The sequence below is a fragment of the Entelurus aequoreus genome, linkage group LG19 (genome assembly GCF_033978785.1).
Source record: "Entelurus aequoreus isolate RoL-2023_Sb linkage group LG19, RoL_Eaeq_v1.1, whole genome shotgun sequence".
Classification (NCBI taxonomy): domain Eukaryota; kingdom Metazoa; phylum Chordata; class Actinopteri; order Syngnathiformes; family Syngnathidae; genus Entelurus; species Entelurus aequoreus.
The window spans coordinates 5787597-5802616 of NC_084749.1; the positions used below are offsets into that span (position 1 = coordinate 5787597).

Genomic DNA, 15020 nt, shown 5'->3' on the forward strand with positions numbered 1-15020 from the left:
AGCTAAAGTGTTTCCAGATGTGTGAACATGATTGCACAAGGGTTTTCTAATCATCAATTAGCCTTCTGAGCCAATGAGCAAACACATTGTACCATTAGAACACTGGAGTGATAGTTGCTGGAAATGGGCCTCTATACACCTATGTAGATATTGCACCAAAAACCAGACATTTGCAGCTAGAATAGTCATTTACCACATTAGCAATGTATAGAGTGTACTTCTTTAAAGTTAAGACTAGTTTAAAGTTATCTTCATTGAAAAGTACAGTGCTTTTCCTTCAAAAATAAGGACATTTACATGTGACCCCAAACTTTTGAACGGTAGTGTATAAGTCGCACTGGAGTATAAGTAGCATTTTTTGGGGAAAATGTATTTGATAAAAGCCAACAGCAAGAATAGACATTTGAAAGGCAATTTAAAAGGTCTAAAGAATAGTGAACAACAGGCTGAATAAGTGTACGTTATATGAGGCATAAATAACCAACTGGTATGTTAACGTAACATATTATGGTAAGAGTCATTCAAATAACTATAACATATAGATCAGGGGTCACCAACCTTTTTGAAAGCAAGAGCTACTTCTTGGGTAGTGATTAATGCGAAGGGCTACCAGTTTGATACACACTTCAATAAATTGCCAGAAATAGCCAATTTGCTCAATTTACCTTTAACTCTATGTTATTATTATTAATTAATGATATTTACACTTAATCGAACGGTTTAAAAGAGGAGAAAACACGAAAAAAAATGACCATTAAATTTTGAAACCTAGTTTATCTTCAATTTCGACTCTTTAAAATTCAAAATTCAACCGAGAAAAAGAAGAGAAAAACTAGCTAATTCGAATCTTTTTGAAAAAATTTAAAAAATAATTTATGGAACATCATTAGTAATTTTTCCTGATTAAGATTAATTTTAGAATTTTGATGACATGTTTTAACAAGGTTAAAATCCAATCTACACTTTGTTAGAATATATAACAAATTGGACCAAGCTATATTTCTAACAAAGACAAATCATTATTTCTTCTAGATTTTCCAGAAATAAAAATTTTAAAAGAAATTCAAAAGACTTTGAAATAAGATTTAAATTTGATTCTACAGATTTTCTAGATTTGCCAGAATACTGTTTTTTAAAAATTTTAATCAAAATAAGTTTGAAGAAATATTTCACAAATATTCTTCGTCGAAAAAACAGAAGCTAAAATGAAGAATTAAATCAAAATTTATTTATTATTCTTTACAATAAAAAAATTAAATTTACTTGAACATTGATTTAAATTGTCAGGAAAGAAGAGGAAGGAATTTAAAAGGTAAAAAAGGTATATGTGTTTAAAAATCCTAAAATCATTTTTAAGGTTGTATTTTTTCTCTAAAATTGTCTTTCTGAAAGTTATAAGAAGCAAAGTAAAAAAATGAATGAATTTATTTAAACAAGTGAAGACCAAGTCTTTCAAATATTTTCTTGGATTTTCAAATTCTATTTGAGTTTGGTCTCTCTTAGAATTGAAAATGTCGGAAAAGCGAGACCAGCTTGCTAGTAAATAAAACAACTTTTAAAAATAGAGGCAGCTCACTGGTAAGTGCTGCTATTTGAGCTATTTTTAGAACAGGCCAGCGGGCTACTCATCTGGTCCTTACGGGCTACCTGGTGCCCGCGGGCACCGCGTTGGTGACCCCTGATATAGAACATGCTATACGTTTACCAAACAATCTGTCACTCCTAATCGCTAAATCCCATGAAATCTTATACGTCTAGTCTCTTACGTGAATAATATTATTTGATATTTTACGCTAATGTGTTCATCATTTCACACATAAGTCGCTCCTGAGTATAAGTCACACCCCCGGCCAAACTAGGAAAAAAACTGCGCCTTATAGTCCGAAAAATACGGTATAAGGCGCACTAAAAATCCTTTTATTTTCTCAAAAATCGAAAGTGCGCCTTATAACCCGGTGCGCGTAATGTACGGAATAATTCTGGTTGTGCTTACCCACCTCGGAGCTACAGTATTTTATTTAGTACATGGTGAAATGATAAGTGTGGCCAGTAGAAGGCAGTCACACATAAGAAACGCGGGCAGACTGCAATATGATGGCAGTAAACAACACCAAAACTTTAAATGTTCCATTGAGAATGTAGAACGTTACAACTACCGGTGTAGTGACTTTACATAATTCACCCAAGGAACTTTTGTCACTGTCAGAGAGTTCCGGTCGGACGGGTTTCCACGGGACACATTTCCGCACCGTCATGCCATGGGCTCTGATTTTTCGCTAGTTTTTTTTTTTACCACCAGATCCTCAAAGGTTGTAACGGACAGCCAGATCAGTGTTTTTCAACCTTTTTTGAGGCAAGGCACATTTTTTGCGTTGAAAAAATCCGGAGGCACACCACCAGCAGAGATCATACTCAGTTGACAGTAAAAAGTCGTTGTTGCAATTGTTGGGTATGAATTTAAAGCATAACCAAGCATGCATCACTATAGCTCTTGTCTCAAAGTAGGTGTACTGTCACCACCTGTCACATCACACCCTGACTTATTTGGAGTTGTTTGTTGTTTTCCTGTGTATAGTGTTTTACTTCTTGTCTTGCACTCCTATTTTGGTGGCTTTTTCTCTTTTTTTGGTATTTTCCTGTAGCAGTTTCATGTCTTCCTTTGAGCGATATTTCCCGCATCTACTTTGTTTTAACAATCAAGAATATTTCAGTTGTTTTCATCCTTCTTTGTGGAGACATTGTTGATTGTCATGTCATGTTCGGATGTACTTTGTGGACGCCGTCTTTGCTCCACAGTAAGTCTTTGCTGTCGTCCAGCATTCTGTTTTAGTTTACTTTGTAGCCAGTTCAGTTTTAGTTTCGTTCTGCATAGCCTTCCCTAAGCTTCAATTACTTTTCTTAGGGGCACTCACCTTTTGTTTATTTTTGGTTTAAGCATTAGACACCTTTTTACCTGCACCCTGCCTCCCACTGTTTCCCACATCTACAAACAATTAGCTACATGCTGCCACCTACTGATATGGAAGAGTATAACACGGTTACTCTGCTGAGCTCTAGACAGCACCGACACTCAACAACAACACATCATTTGCAGACTAGAATTACTGCTTTGCAAAAAATGTTTTTAACCCAAATAGGTGAAATTAGATAATCTTCCACGGCACACCAGACTGTATCTCAGAGGCACAGTGGTTGAAAAACACTGCTCTAGGGGGCGCTTGTGAGCCAACAATGAGCTCTGATCCTTTGGGTTAAGAAACACAAAAGTAAGACTATGAACGTAGTTGCAATTCCAAGGCGTTTTACGGAGGTGGTGCAAATGCTACGGTGTGTTGCCTTAGCCAGGAAGTAGAATTTGCCATTAACTCGAATGTGTCAGTCTTTAATTTCGTTGTGCTGTCACGATATATCGATATTAAAAAATGATGTTGCTTCAATTATTAGTTTAACTAAAAACTAATAACAGATGTTATTGGGATAAGGTAAACATCTTTTCAGTATTTGAACATAAAAGTGTTTGATTGTGAAGCATTAAAAGCCACAAAATGCAAGGGGTCCATCAGACCCACAAACGCTGGCTGAGTAACAACAATATGAACATTACACAAGGGTTAAGGTGTGGTAGTGGATCTGACTACTCGGTTAATTGAACAAACCAATCAACATTACCATTGGACTTCGGTCGGTACCCATTAAAGAACTAAAATCGGAACGTACACATCCCTAATTCTAAAGTGGGTCTGGGTTAGTTTTTGCCTCATACCTCACTTTAGACGTGAGTGAAGAATGCGTCAAGAATGGCATCTCTTCGACGTGAAGACCTGATGAATACGGAAGAAAAAGATGACACGGAATTATACCTGCTCACTGAATGGATAAATTAACCAACACAGGATTCTCACAGGAATGAGGCCACTGTATTACTGTTTTGGCAAAAAGTGCATACCACCAACATAACTTGCTGAAATGCTCCACCAATTACCTGAAAATCAAAATGTCAGGTTATTTAATCTCATTATTTTGTATTTATTTTTGAATATGCATTTATTATTTACTTACATTCTTCCATCACTGTATAAGTCAATGTTGTTCCAATTGTGGCAGAGGCGCCATTTTTCTTAGCCCACAAAACGATCTAAAAATAAATAAATAAATAAAACAGCAAAATAGGAGGAAAAAGTTGAAATGTTGATCCTAATAACACACTTTGTTATCAATAAAAGAAATATTTCACTTCAAATACACTGGATTCTGTTCCTCACTATTGTAGCGTCACCTCGGGATGTGGAAACATACTTTGTGCTCCACACAATAAAGTGTTTTATTGCCCCACCACAGGGGCTAGCAAAGAGCAGCACAACTCATAAAACATGCGAGTAACTAAAGTCCAAAAATACAAATGTGCTGCTCGGACAATTGCTCACCAAAATGCAGTGGGATACAAAAACCATGTCGGCAGAGAAGTAGAAAACACATGCTAATTGCTAACAACAATCAGGTGAGCTGCAGCACGTCACAAGTACAGGAAACACATACAAAATAAAAGTCTCAGACAGGAAACAAGCAGATGCCGTAGATGCACCAAGGTTTTTACCAACGTAAAACTGTAGAAAATGAAAAGGATGAAGAAGTGGAAGAATAAAAGGAGGAGACAAAGTTTATTTTTGAAGAAGAAACACAAAACAAAATGGGGGAAAAAATTTAAATAAAATAAAATAAGAAAAGGGTAAGGAAATAGGAAAAAGGAAAGGGAGAAACAGAAAAAAGAAAAAGAGGAAGTAGAAAAAGTACAAGATTTTAAAAAACAATAGAAGATGAAAATGAAAAGGAATAAGAAGTGGAAGAAAGAAAAAAAAGGAGGAGACAAAGTTTATTTTTGAAAAAGAAACACAAAACAAAATGGCGGGGGATTTAAAGGCCTACTGAAACCCACTACTACCGACCACGCAGTCTGATAGTTTATATATCAATGATGAAATCTTAACATTATAACACATACCAATACGGCCGGGTTAACTTATAAAGTGACATTTTAAATTTGCCGCTAAACTTCCGGTTCGAAACGCCTCTGAGGATGACGTATGCGTGTGACGTAGCCCGGCGAACACGGGTATGCCTTCCACATTGAAGCCGATACGAAAAAGCTCTGTTTTCATTTCATAATTCCACAGTATTCTGGACATCTGTGTTCGTGAATCTGTTTCAATCATGTTCATTGCATTATGGAGAAGGAAGCCGGGCAAGCAAAGAAGAAAGTTGTCGGTGCGAAATGGACGTATTTTTCGAACGTAGTCAGCCACAACAGTACACAGCCGGCGCTTCTTTGTTTACATTCCCGAAAGATGCAGTCAAGATGGAAGAACTCGGATAACAGAGACTCTAACCAGGAGGACTTTTGATTTGGATACACAGACGCCTGTAGAGAACTGGGACAACACAGACTCTTACCAGGATTACTTTGATTTGGATGACAAAGACGCAGACGTGCTACTGTGAGTATGCAGCTTTGGCTTTTTTTTGCGTATGTACGTAACTTTTTTAAAATATATAAGCTTTATGAACCTTGGGTTAGGTGAACGGTCTTTTGGGCTGAGTGATTGTGTGTGTTGATCATGTGTTTGAATTGTATTGGCGTGTTCTATGGAGCTAGGAGCTAGCAGAGGAGCTAGGAGCTAGCATAACACGTACCGTACCGTACGTGCGCGTCACGTACGTAACTTTTTAAAAATATATAAGCTTTATGAACCTTGGGTTAGGTGAACGGTCTTTTGGGCTGAGTGATTGTGTGTGTTGATCAGGTGTTTCAATTGTATTGGCGTGTTCTATGGAGCTAGGAGCTAGCAGAGGAGCTAGGAGCTAGCATAACAAACACGCAGGTGTTATTATGCAGGATTAATTTGTGGCATATTAAATATAAGCCTGGTTGTGTTGTGGCTAATAGAGTGTATATATGTCTTGTGTTTATTTACTGTTGTAGTCATTCCCAGCTGAATATCAGGTACCGTGAGTATGCAGCCTTGGCTGCTAAACATTCGATAACTTGACCGTATGTGCGCGTCACGTACGTAACTTTTTAAAAATATATAAGCTTTATGAACCTTGGGTTAGGTAAACGGTCTTTTGGGCTGAGTGATTGTGTGTGTTGATCAGGTCTTTGAATTGTATTGGCGTGTTCTATGGAGCTAGGAGCTAGCAGAGGAGCTAGGAGCTAGCATAACAAACACGCAGGTGTTTTTATGCAGGATTAATTTGTGGCATATTAAATATAAGCCTGGTTGTGTTGTGGCTAATAGAGTATATATATGTCTTGTGTTTATTTACTGTTGTAGTCATTCCCAGCTGAATATCAGGTCACCCCCGGCTCTCACAGCATCTTCCCTATCTGAATAGCTTCAACTCCCCACTAGTCCTTCACTTGCACTTTACTCATCCACAAATCTTTCATCCTCGCTCAAATTAATGGGGAAATTGTCGCTTTCTCGGTCCGAATCTCTCTCACTTCATGCGGCCATCATTGTAAACAATAGGGAACTTTGCGTATATGTTCAACTGACTACGTCACGCTACTTCCGGTAGGTGCAAGCCTTTTTTTTATCAGATACCAAAAGTTGCAATCTTTATCGTCGTTGTTCTATACTAAATCCTTTCAGCAAAAATATGGCAATATCGCGAAATGATCAAGTATGACACATAGAATAGATCTGCTATCCCCGTTTAAATAAAAAAAATTCATTTCAGTAGGCCTTTAAATAAGAAAAGGGTAAGGAAATAGGAAAAAGGAAGGGAGAAACAAAAAAAGAGGAAGTAGAAAAAGAAAACAATTTTTTAAAAAAAACAATAGAAGATGAAAATGAAAAGGAAGAAGAGCTGGAAGAATAAAAGGAGGAGAAAAGTTTACTTTTGGAAAAAAAAAAAAGAAAAGGGGAACAAACAAGATAAAAACGCAAAATGAAAATAAGAAAAGGGTAAGGAAATAGGAAAAAGGAAAGGGAGAAACAGAAAAAAGAAAAAGAGGAAGTAGAAAAAGTACAAGATTTTAAAAAACAATAGAAGGTGAAAATGAAAAGGAATAAGAAGTGGAAGAAAGAAAAAAAAGGAGGAGACAAAGTTTATTTTTGAAAAAGAAACACAAAACAAAATGGCGGGGGATTTAAATAAGAAAAGGGTAAGGAAATAGGAAAAAGGAAGGGAGAAACAAAAAAAGAGGAAGTAGAAAAAGAAAACAATTTTTTAAAAAAACAATAGAAGATGAAAATGAAAAGGAAGAAGAGCTGGAAGAATAAAAGGAGGAGAAAAGTTTACTTTTGGAAAAAAAAAACACAAAACAAAATGGGGAAAAAATAAGATAAAAACGCAAAATGAAAATAAGAAAAGGGTAAGGAAATAGGAAAAAGTAAAGGGAGAAACCGAAAAAAGAGGAAGTACAAAAAGAGTCAGATTTAAAAAAAAAACAATAGAAGATGAAAATGAAAAGGAAGAAGAAGTGGAAGAATAAAAGGAGGAGACAACGTTTACTTTTGAAAAAGAAACACCAAACAAAATGGGAGGAAAAAAATTTAAAATAAGAAAAGGGTAAGGAAATAGGAAAATGAAAAGGGAGAAACAGAAAAAAGAAAAAGAGGAAGTAGAGGAAGAAAAAAAAATATATTTTTAAAACAATAGAAGATGAAAGGGTTAGGGTTAGGGTTAGGGTTATTTATTTTTTATTTTTTATTTTTTAAATTTCTTGCGCGGCCCGGTACCAATCGGTCCGGTGGTTGGGGACCACTGTTATAGAGGATATCCATCCATCCATTTTCTACCGCTTGTCCCTTTCGGGGGGTCACGGGGGTTGCTGGAGGCTACCTCAGCTGCATTCGGGCGGAAGGCGGGGTACACCCTGGACAAGTCGCCACCTCATCGCAGACTTTGTAGTACATACGTTGGATTTGTTCAAGTCTGTTTTGTTTTTTTAAATATATATGTACATTATTCAGATTATTCAGTATGCCTCGACTGAGAAAGTTTGGACACCCCTGACGTAAGTTATCATATTTATTTTTATAATGGTTTATATTTATTTATTTTTTGTTTTTATTCAGTCATTGGTGGAGCTAAGGATAATATTTGAATATTGTTTTTAATAGGGATGTCCGATAATGGCTTTTTGCCGATATCCGATATTCCGATATTGTCCAACTCTTTAATTACCGATACCGATATCAACCGATACCGATATCAACCGATATATGCAGTCGTGGAATTAACACATTATTATGCCTAATTTGGACAACCAGGTATGGTGAAGATAAGGTACTTTTTTTAAAAATTAGTAAAATAAGATAAATAAATTAAAAACATTTTCTTGAATAAAAAAGAAAGTACAACAATATAAAAACAGTTGCATAGAAACTAGTAATGAATGAAAATGAGTAAAATGAAGTGTTAAAGGTTAGTACTATTAGTGGAGCAGCAGCACGCACAATCATGTGTGCTTACGGACTGTATCCCTTGCAGACTGTATTGATATATATTGATATATAATGTAGGAAGCAGAATATTAATAACAGAAAGAAACAACCCTTTTGTGTGAATGAGTGTAAATGGGGGGAGGGAGGTTTTTTGGCTTGGTGCACTAATTGTAAGTGTATCTTGGGTTTTTTATGTTGATTTAATAAAAAATAAAAAAAATAAAAAATAAAAAAAAAATTAAAAAAAAACGATACTGATAATAAAAAAAACGATACCGATAATTTCCGATATTACATTTTAACGCATATATCATCATCATCTCTAGTTTTTAATATTGTTGTGCAGCACTTTGGAAACATTTTTGTTGTTTAAATGTGCTATATAAATAAAGTGGATTGGATTGGATTGGTCGGCTCCAGCAACCCCCGCGACCCCTAATGGGACAAGCGGTAGAAAATGGATGAATGGACATCCTCTATGACAGTGATACGCAGGCTCCATCTGAGTGGTAGGCTAAAGAATCACTTTTAAAATATTCAAACACAGTGTTACTGTTCAAACTGTGTGTAATGTAAATATATTAAATATACTTGTTAGATTAAAAAACAAACAAAGTCCTTGTTTTTAATGATTACTTAGGCCTATTACGCTACTGTATTTTAATGTTGGTCATTATGGTGGTACTTAGAAGGTCAAGTTTGAGAACTAGTAAAATATGAGTAGATTGAGTAATTAGCTCTGCTTCTTCCTCCTCCTTTTCAGACATCTGCCATAGGTTTTTGGCTCGTCTTCCATATTTGCTCTCGGTGACGGCGAGCTTGGTGGCGTCTGACGAGCCTCCGAGGTTCCGGGCTGCTCGTGGCTCCTCTCCCCCTCGACACTTTGTGCCGTCACTCAAGCTCAAAGCGCCATTTTACTCCTCCGATGCGCCCCCATCTGACTGTGACAAGTTCAGGTGCACGGCGTGTAATCCGCAAGCTAAGAAGATTCCAGTAATGGCCGCCAGTCTGGATGGAGGGGAAAAAAACAATAAAGAGTAATAGAGCGGCTTCTCTTAATCCTTTGGAGCTTTCTTGCTCTGCACGGATACTGAAGCTGGCCGCAGAGTCTGCCTCCTTTAATCCCCTGATGAATGCATGTACTAGTACTAGTACTAGTACTAGTACTAGTACTAGTACATGCTAGGACATTTGTGACACAAACTGCATCAAAAATGTGGTTTTTATATGTGAAGTTGTCTTATGTTCAAGGTCATCTAATAGTAAAGGGTGGTCTCATGCTCCATGTTGTCTTATGTACGGGGTTATCTTGCACTCCAGGTTGTCTTATGTAAAGGGTGGTTTTATAGTCCAGGTTGTCTTATGTAAAGGGTGGTCTTATACTCAAGGTTGTCTTATACTCCAGTTTGTCTTATGTACAGGGTTATCTTATACTCCAGGTTGTCTGATTCAAGGGGTGGTCTTATACTCAAGGTTGTCTTATACTCCAGTTTGTCTTATGTACAGGGTTATCTTATACTCCAGGTTGTCTGATTTAAGTGGTGGTCTTATACTCCAGGTTATCTTATGTAAAGGGTGGTCTTATACTCCAGGTTGTCTTATGTTCAAGGTCATATAATAGTTAAGGGTTGTCTCATGCTCAATGTTGTCTTATGTTCAGGGTTATTTTACACTCCAGGTTGTCTTATGTAAAGGGTGGTCTTGTACTCCAGGTTGTTTTATGTACAGGGTGGTTTTATACTCCAGGTTGTCTTATGTAAAGGGTGGTCTTATACTCAAGGTTGTCTTGTACTCCAGTTTGTCTTATGTACAGGGTTATCTTATACTCCAGGTTGTCTGATTTAAGGGGTGGTCTTATACTCCAGGTTGTTTTATGTAAAGGGTGGTCTTATACTCCAGGTTTTCTGATGTAAAGGGTGGTCTTATACTCAAGGTTGTCTTATACTCCAGTTTGTCTTATGTACAGGGTTATCTTATACTCCAGGTTGTCTGATTCAAGGGGTGGTCTTATACTCAAGGTTGTCTTATACTCCAGTTTGTCTTATGTACAGGGTTATCTTATACTCCAGGTTGTCTGATTTAAGTGGTGGTCTTATACTCCAGGTTATCTTATGTAAAGGGTGGTCTTATACTCCAGGTTGTCTTATGTTCAAGGTCATATAATAGTTAAGGGTTGTCTCATGCTCAATGTTGTCTTATGTTCAGGGTTATTTTACACTCCAGGTTGTCTTATGTAAAGGGTGGTCTTGTACTCCAGGTTGTTTTATGTACAGGGTGGTTTTATACTCCAGGTTGTCTTATGTAAAGGGTGGTCTTATACTCAAGGTTGTCTTGTACTCCAGTTTGTCTTATGTACAGGGTTATCTTATACTCCAGGTTGTCTGATTTAAGGGGTGGTCTTATACTCCAGGTTGTTTTATGTAAAGGGTGGTCTTATACTCCAGGTTTTCTGATGTAAAGGGTGGTCTTATACTCAAGGTTGTCTTATACTCCAGTTTGTCTTACGTACAGGGTTATTTTACACTCCAGATTGTCTTATGTAAAGGGTGGTCTTGTACTCCAGGTTGTTTTATGTAAAGGGTGGTTTTATACTCCAGGTTGTCTGATGTAAAGGGTGGTCTTATACTCAAGGTTGTCTTATACTCCAGTTTGTCTTATGTACAGGGTTATCTTATACTCCAGGTTGTCTGATTCAAGGGGTGGTCTTATACTCCAGGTTGTCTTATGTTCAAGGTCATCTAATAGTTAAGGGTTGTCTCATGCTCAATGTTGTCTTATGTACAGGGTTATTTTACACTCCAGGTTGTCTTATGTAAAGGGTGGTCTTGTACTCCAGGTTGTTTTATGTAAAGGGTGGTCTTATACTCCAGGTTGTCTGATGTAAAGGGTGGTCTTATACTCAAGGTAAAGGGTGGTTTTATACTCCAGGTTGTCTGATGTAAAGGGTGGTCTTACACTCCAGGCTGTCTGATGTAAAGGGTGGTCTTATACTCAAGGTAAAGGGTGGTTTTATACTCCAGGTTGTCTTATGTAAAGGGTGGTCTTATACTCAAGGTTGTCTTATACTCCAGTTTGTCTTATGTACAGGGTTATCTTATACTCCAGGTTGTCTGATTTAAAGGGTGGTCTTATACTCCGGGTTGTCTTATGTTCAAGGTCATCTAATAGTTAAGGGTTGTCTCATGCTCAATGTTGTCTTATGTACAGGGTTATTTTAAACTCCAGGTTGTCTTATGTAAAGGGTGGTCTTATACTCCAGGTTGTCATAAGTACAGGGTAGTTTTATATTCAAGGTTGTCACATGTACAGAGTGGTCTGAAATTCCAGGTTGTCTTATGTAAAGCGTGATCTTACACTCCAGGTTGTCTTATGTAAAGGGTGATCTTATACTCAAGGTTGCCTTATGTAAAGGGTGGTCTTATACTCGAGGTTGTCTTATGTACAGGGTAGTTGTATATTTAAGGTTGTCACATGTACAGAGTGGTCTGATATTCAAGGTTGTTTTATGTTCAAAGTTTCCTTGTATTTTCTTGTCTCATCTTCAACATTGTCTTAAGTAAAGGGTTGTCTTATACTCAAGGTTGTCTTATGTACAGGGTGGTCTTGTATTTAAGGTTGTCGTACATACAGGGTGGTCTTATATTTAAGGTTGTCATACGTACAGGGTGGTCTTATATTTAAGGTTGTCTTATACTCAAGGTTGCCTTGTATTCAGGGTTATATTTAAGGTTGCCATTTTGAAGTTTGTTTTGTGTTCAGGGTTGTCTTATATTTCGGGTTGTCTTATGTTTAACTTTTTCTTGTGTTCAGGGTTGTCTTAATTTCAGCGTCTCGTGTTTAAACTTGTTTTATGTACAAAGTTGTCTAATATTCAAGGTTGCCTCATGTTCAAGGCTAACTTGTGTTAAATGTTGTCTTGCAGTCAAGGTTGCCTTATGTTCAATACTTTATACTATCCATCCATCCATTTTCTACCGCTTGTCCCTATTATGTATAATATATTTAACGTTATCTTATGTACAGGGTCATCTTATATCCAAGGTTGTGTCATACATATGGTTGTCCTGTATTCAGTGTTGTCTTATGTTTAAGGTTGTCTTATATACAGCGATTCTTATATTCAAGGTTGTCTTGTATTCAAGGTTGCCCTATGTTCAAGGTTGTTTCTCATTCAACTTTGTCTTATGTTTAAGTGTGTTTTATGTTCAAGGCTGTCTATTATTCATGGTTGTTTTATGTTAAAAGTTGTCTCATGTTTAAGACTGTCTTATATTCAGTGTAGTCTAAAGTACACAGTGGTCTCATACTTAAAGTTGTCTTATGTTCAATACTTTATATTATCCATCCATCCATCCATTTTCTACCGCTTGTCCCTATTATATATAATACATTTAACGTTGTCTTATGTACAGGGCCATCTTATATCCAAGGTTGTCTTATACCCATGTGTTATATGTGTGGTCTTATGTTTAAGGTTGTCTTATATACAGCGATTCTTATATTCAAGGTTGTCTTATATTCAAGGTTGTTTCTCATTCAACATTGTCTTATGTTTAAGTGTGTTTTATGTTCAAGGCTGTCTATTATTCATGGTTGTTTTATGTTAAAAGTTGTCTTAGGTTCAAGACTGTCTTATATTCAGTGTAGTCTTATGTACAGGGCGGTCTCATACTTAAAGTTGTCTTGTATTCAGGGTGGTAATTAAGGTCGCCTTGTTTAACTTGTTTTGTGTTCAAGGCTGTCTTATGTAAAATGTGCATTGTGTACAATGTTGTCTTATATTCGAGGTTGCCTTATGTTTAAGATTGTCTTGTATTGAAGTTTGCCTTATGTAAAGAGTCGTCTTATGTACAAGATGGTCTTACATTCAGGGTGGTTTTATGTTCAAGTTTGTTTTATGTTCAAGGTTGTCTTATATTCAGGGCATACTTATATTTAGGGTTGCCTTATGTTCAAAGTGTCCTTCTGTTTAAGTAATGGTAACGTTGTCTTATGTTCGAGGTTGCCTGACGTAAAAGGTTTTCTGGAGATGAGGATTTTGGTGCATTAGGAAAGGAAGTGTGAGGAAAAAGAAAAAGCAGTAAAAGTGAAAGTGAAAGTGAAAGTGCAGCACTGTCATTTTTCTTCTTGGTACATGAAAGGTCAACGACTTCGCTACTTTTGATGTGGAAAAGTCTGCACTAATGTCTTTGTGACCACTTCCTGTCTCTTTCCCACTGCTGAGCGCTGCAAGGTGCTCACTCCGACTAAAAGTCCTTTATTTACACCGCCTTTGGCCCTCAGAGCAAGTAAATAATACACAAAAAATCAATAGAAAAAGATCAAATTCAATGAATTAAAATAGATGAAGCAAGAATTAATGTTTTATTTTTATTTTTTAGTAGAACTACAAAAATGTAAATCAAAATAAAGATATTTTTTTAAATTAATGAAATAAGTATTGAGAAAAAATAAATACAATCAAAATAGGGATTAAAAAAAATGATAGTTTTTTAATGAATTTTCTTTATTTTTCAAATAAATAAAATAAGTAAATTAGTAAATAATAAGTATTAAGTAGATAATAATAATGAACAAAAAAGAAAAATGATTATTATCGAGATAAAAGCCGCGCCGCCGCCCATTGGGAAAAAATAAATAAAATCAAAATAGGGATGAAAAAAATATATAGTTTTTTAATTAATTTTCTTTATTTTTCAAATAAATGAAATAAGTAAATTAGTAAATAATAAGTATTAAGTAAATAATAATAATGAACAAAAAAGAAAAATGATTATTATCGAGATAAAAGCCGCGCCGCCCATTGGGAAAAAATAAATAAAATCAAAATAGGGATGAAAAAAAATTATAGTTTTTTATTAATTTTATTTATTTTTCAAATGAATGAAATAAGTAAATTAATACATAATAAGTATTAAGTAAATAATAATAATAAGCAAAAAAAAAGAAAGAATAGATTTTGAAGGAAAATAGATTTATTTAAATGAATGAAATAATTAAATTAATTTTAAAAAATTATATTAAAAAAGAAGAAATAAAAATAGACATTAAAAACTATTAATTGATCATTAAAAAAAGTCTAATAAATGAGATGAATACATTAATTTAAAAAAATAGGAAAATTGCAATTAGTCAAAATAGACTAAATGTTTATTTAGTCTAGTTTGACTACTGTATTTGTACATAAAATAAAATAAATGAACTAATAACAAAATAATAAAATGAGGAAAAAAACATTTAAATCATAATTTTTTGAAAAAAATTATAAATAATTAGAAATAATAAGGAAAAAAATATTCAAATAAAAGAAGGACATTTTATTTGAAAAATATCCATTTAAAAACAAACAAACAAGTAAATAAATAAAATTAATCAGGAATACATTAAGTAACATTAAATCAAAATACAGTAGAATATATCAAAATGAGAATTTATTGGCCAAGTATGTTTAACACACAAGGAATGAAAAATAAAAAATAAATAAAATAAAGATAAGCGCAACAATATAAAGAGAAAGAGAGGGAAAAATATAAACATTAAAAAAAAAACCTATACATTCAAAATAAACAC

General features: G+C 35.2%; 1 protein-coding gene across 2 annotated transcripts in view; it reads right to left on the reverse strand.

The window, feature by feature from the left end:
- LOC133635032 (uncharacterized) overlaps positions 1–5001 on the reverse strand; it is a 56841-nt gene extending 51840 nt beyond the window's left edge. The window contains exons 1-4 of one of the 2 annotated variants that reach the window (XM_062027744.1): positions 4425–5001; positions 4060–4135; positions 3947–3982; positions 3764–3821 (exon numbers count right to left, since the gene is read on the reverse strand). The gene's annotated coding sequence lies outside the window, so the exon portion shown is untranslated. Of the gene's footprint in view, positions 1–3763; positions 3822–3902; positions 3983–4059; positions 4136–4424 lie in introns of both variants that reach the window. The other variant, XM_062027743.1, reaches the window with a different exon arrangement.
- Between the last annotated feature and the right edge of the window lie 10019 nt (positions 5002–15020).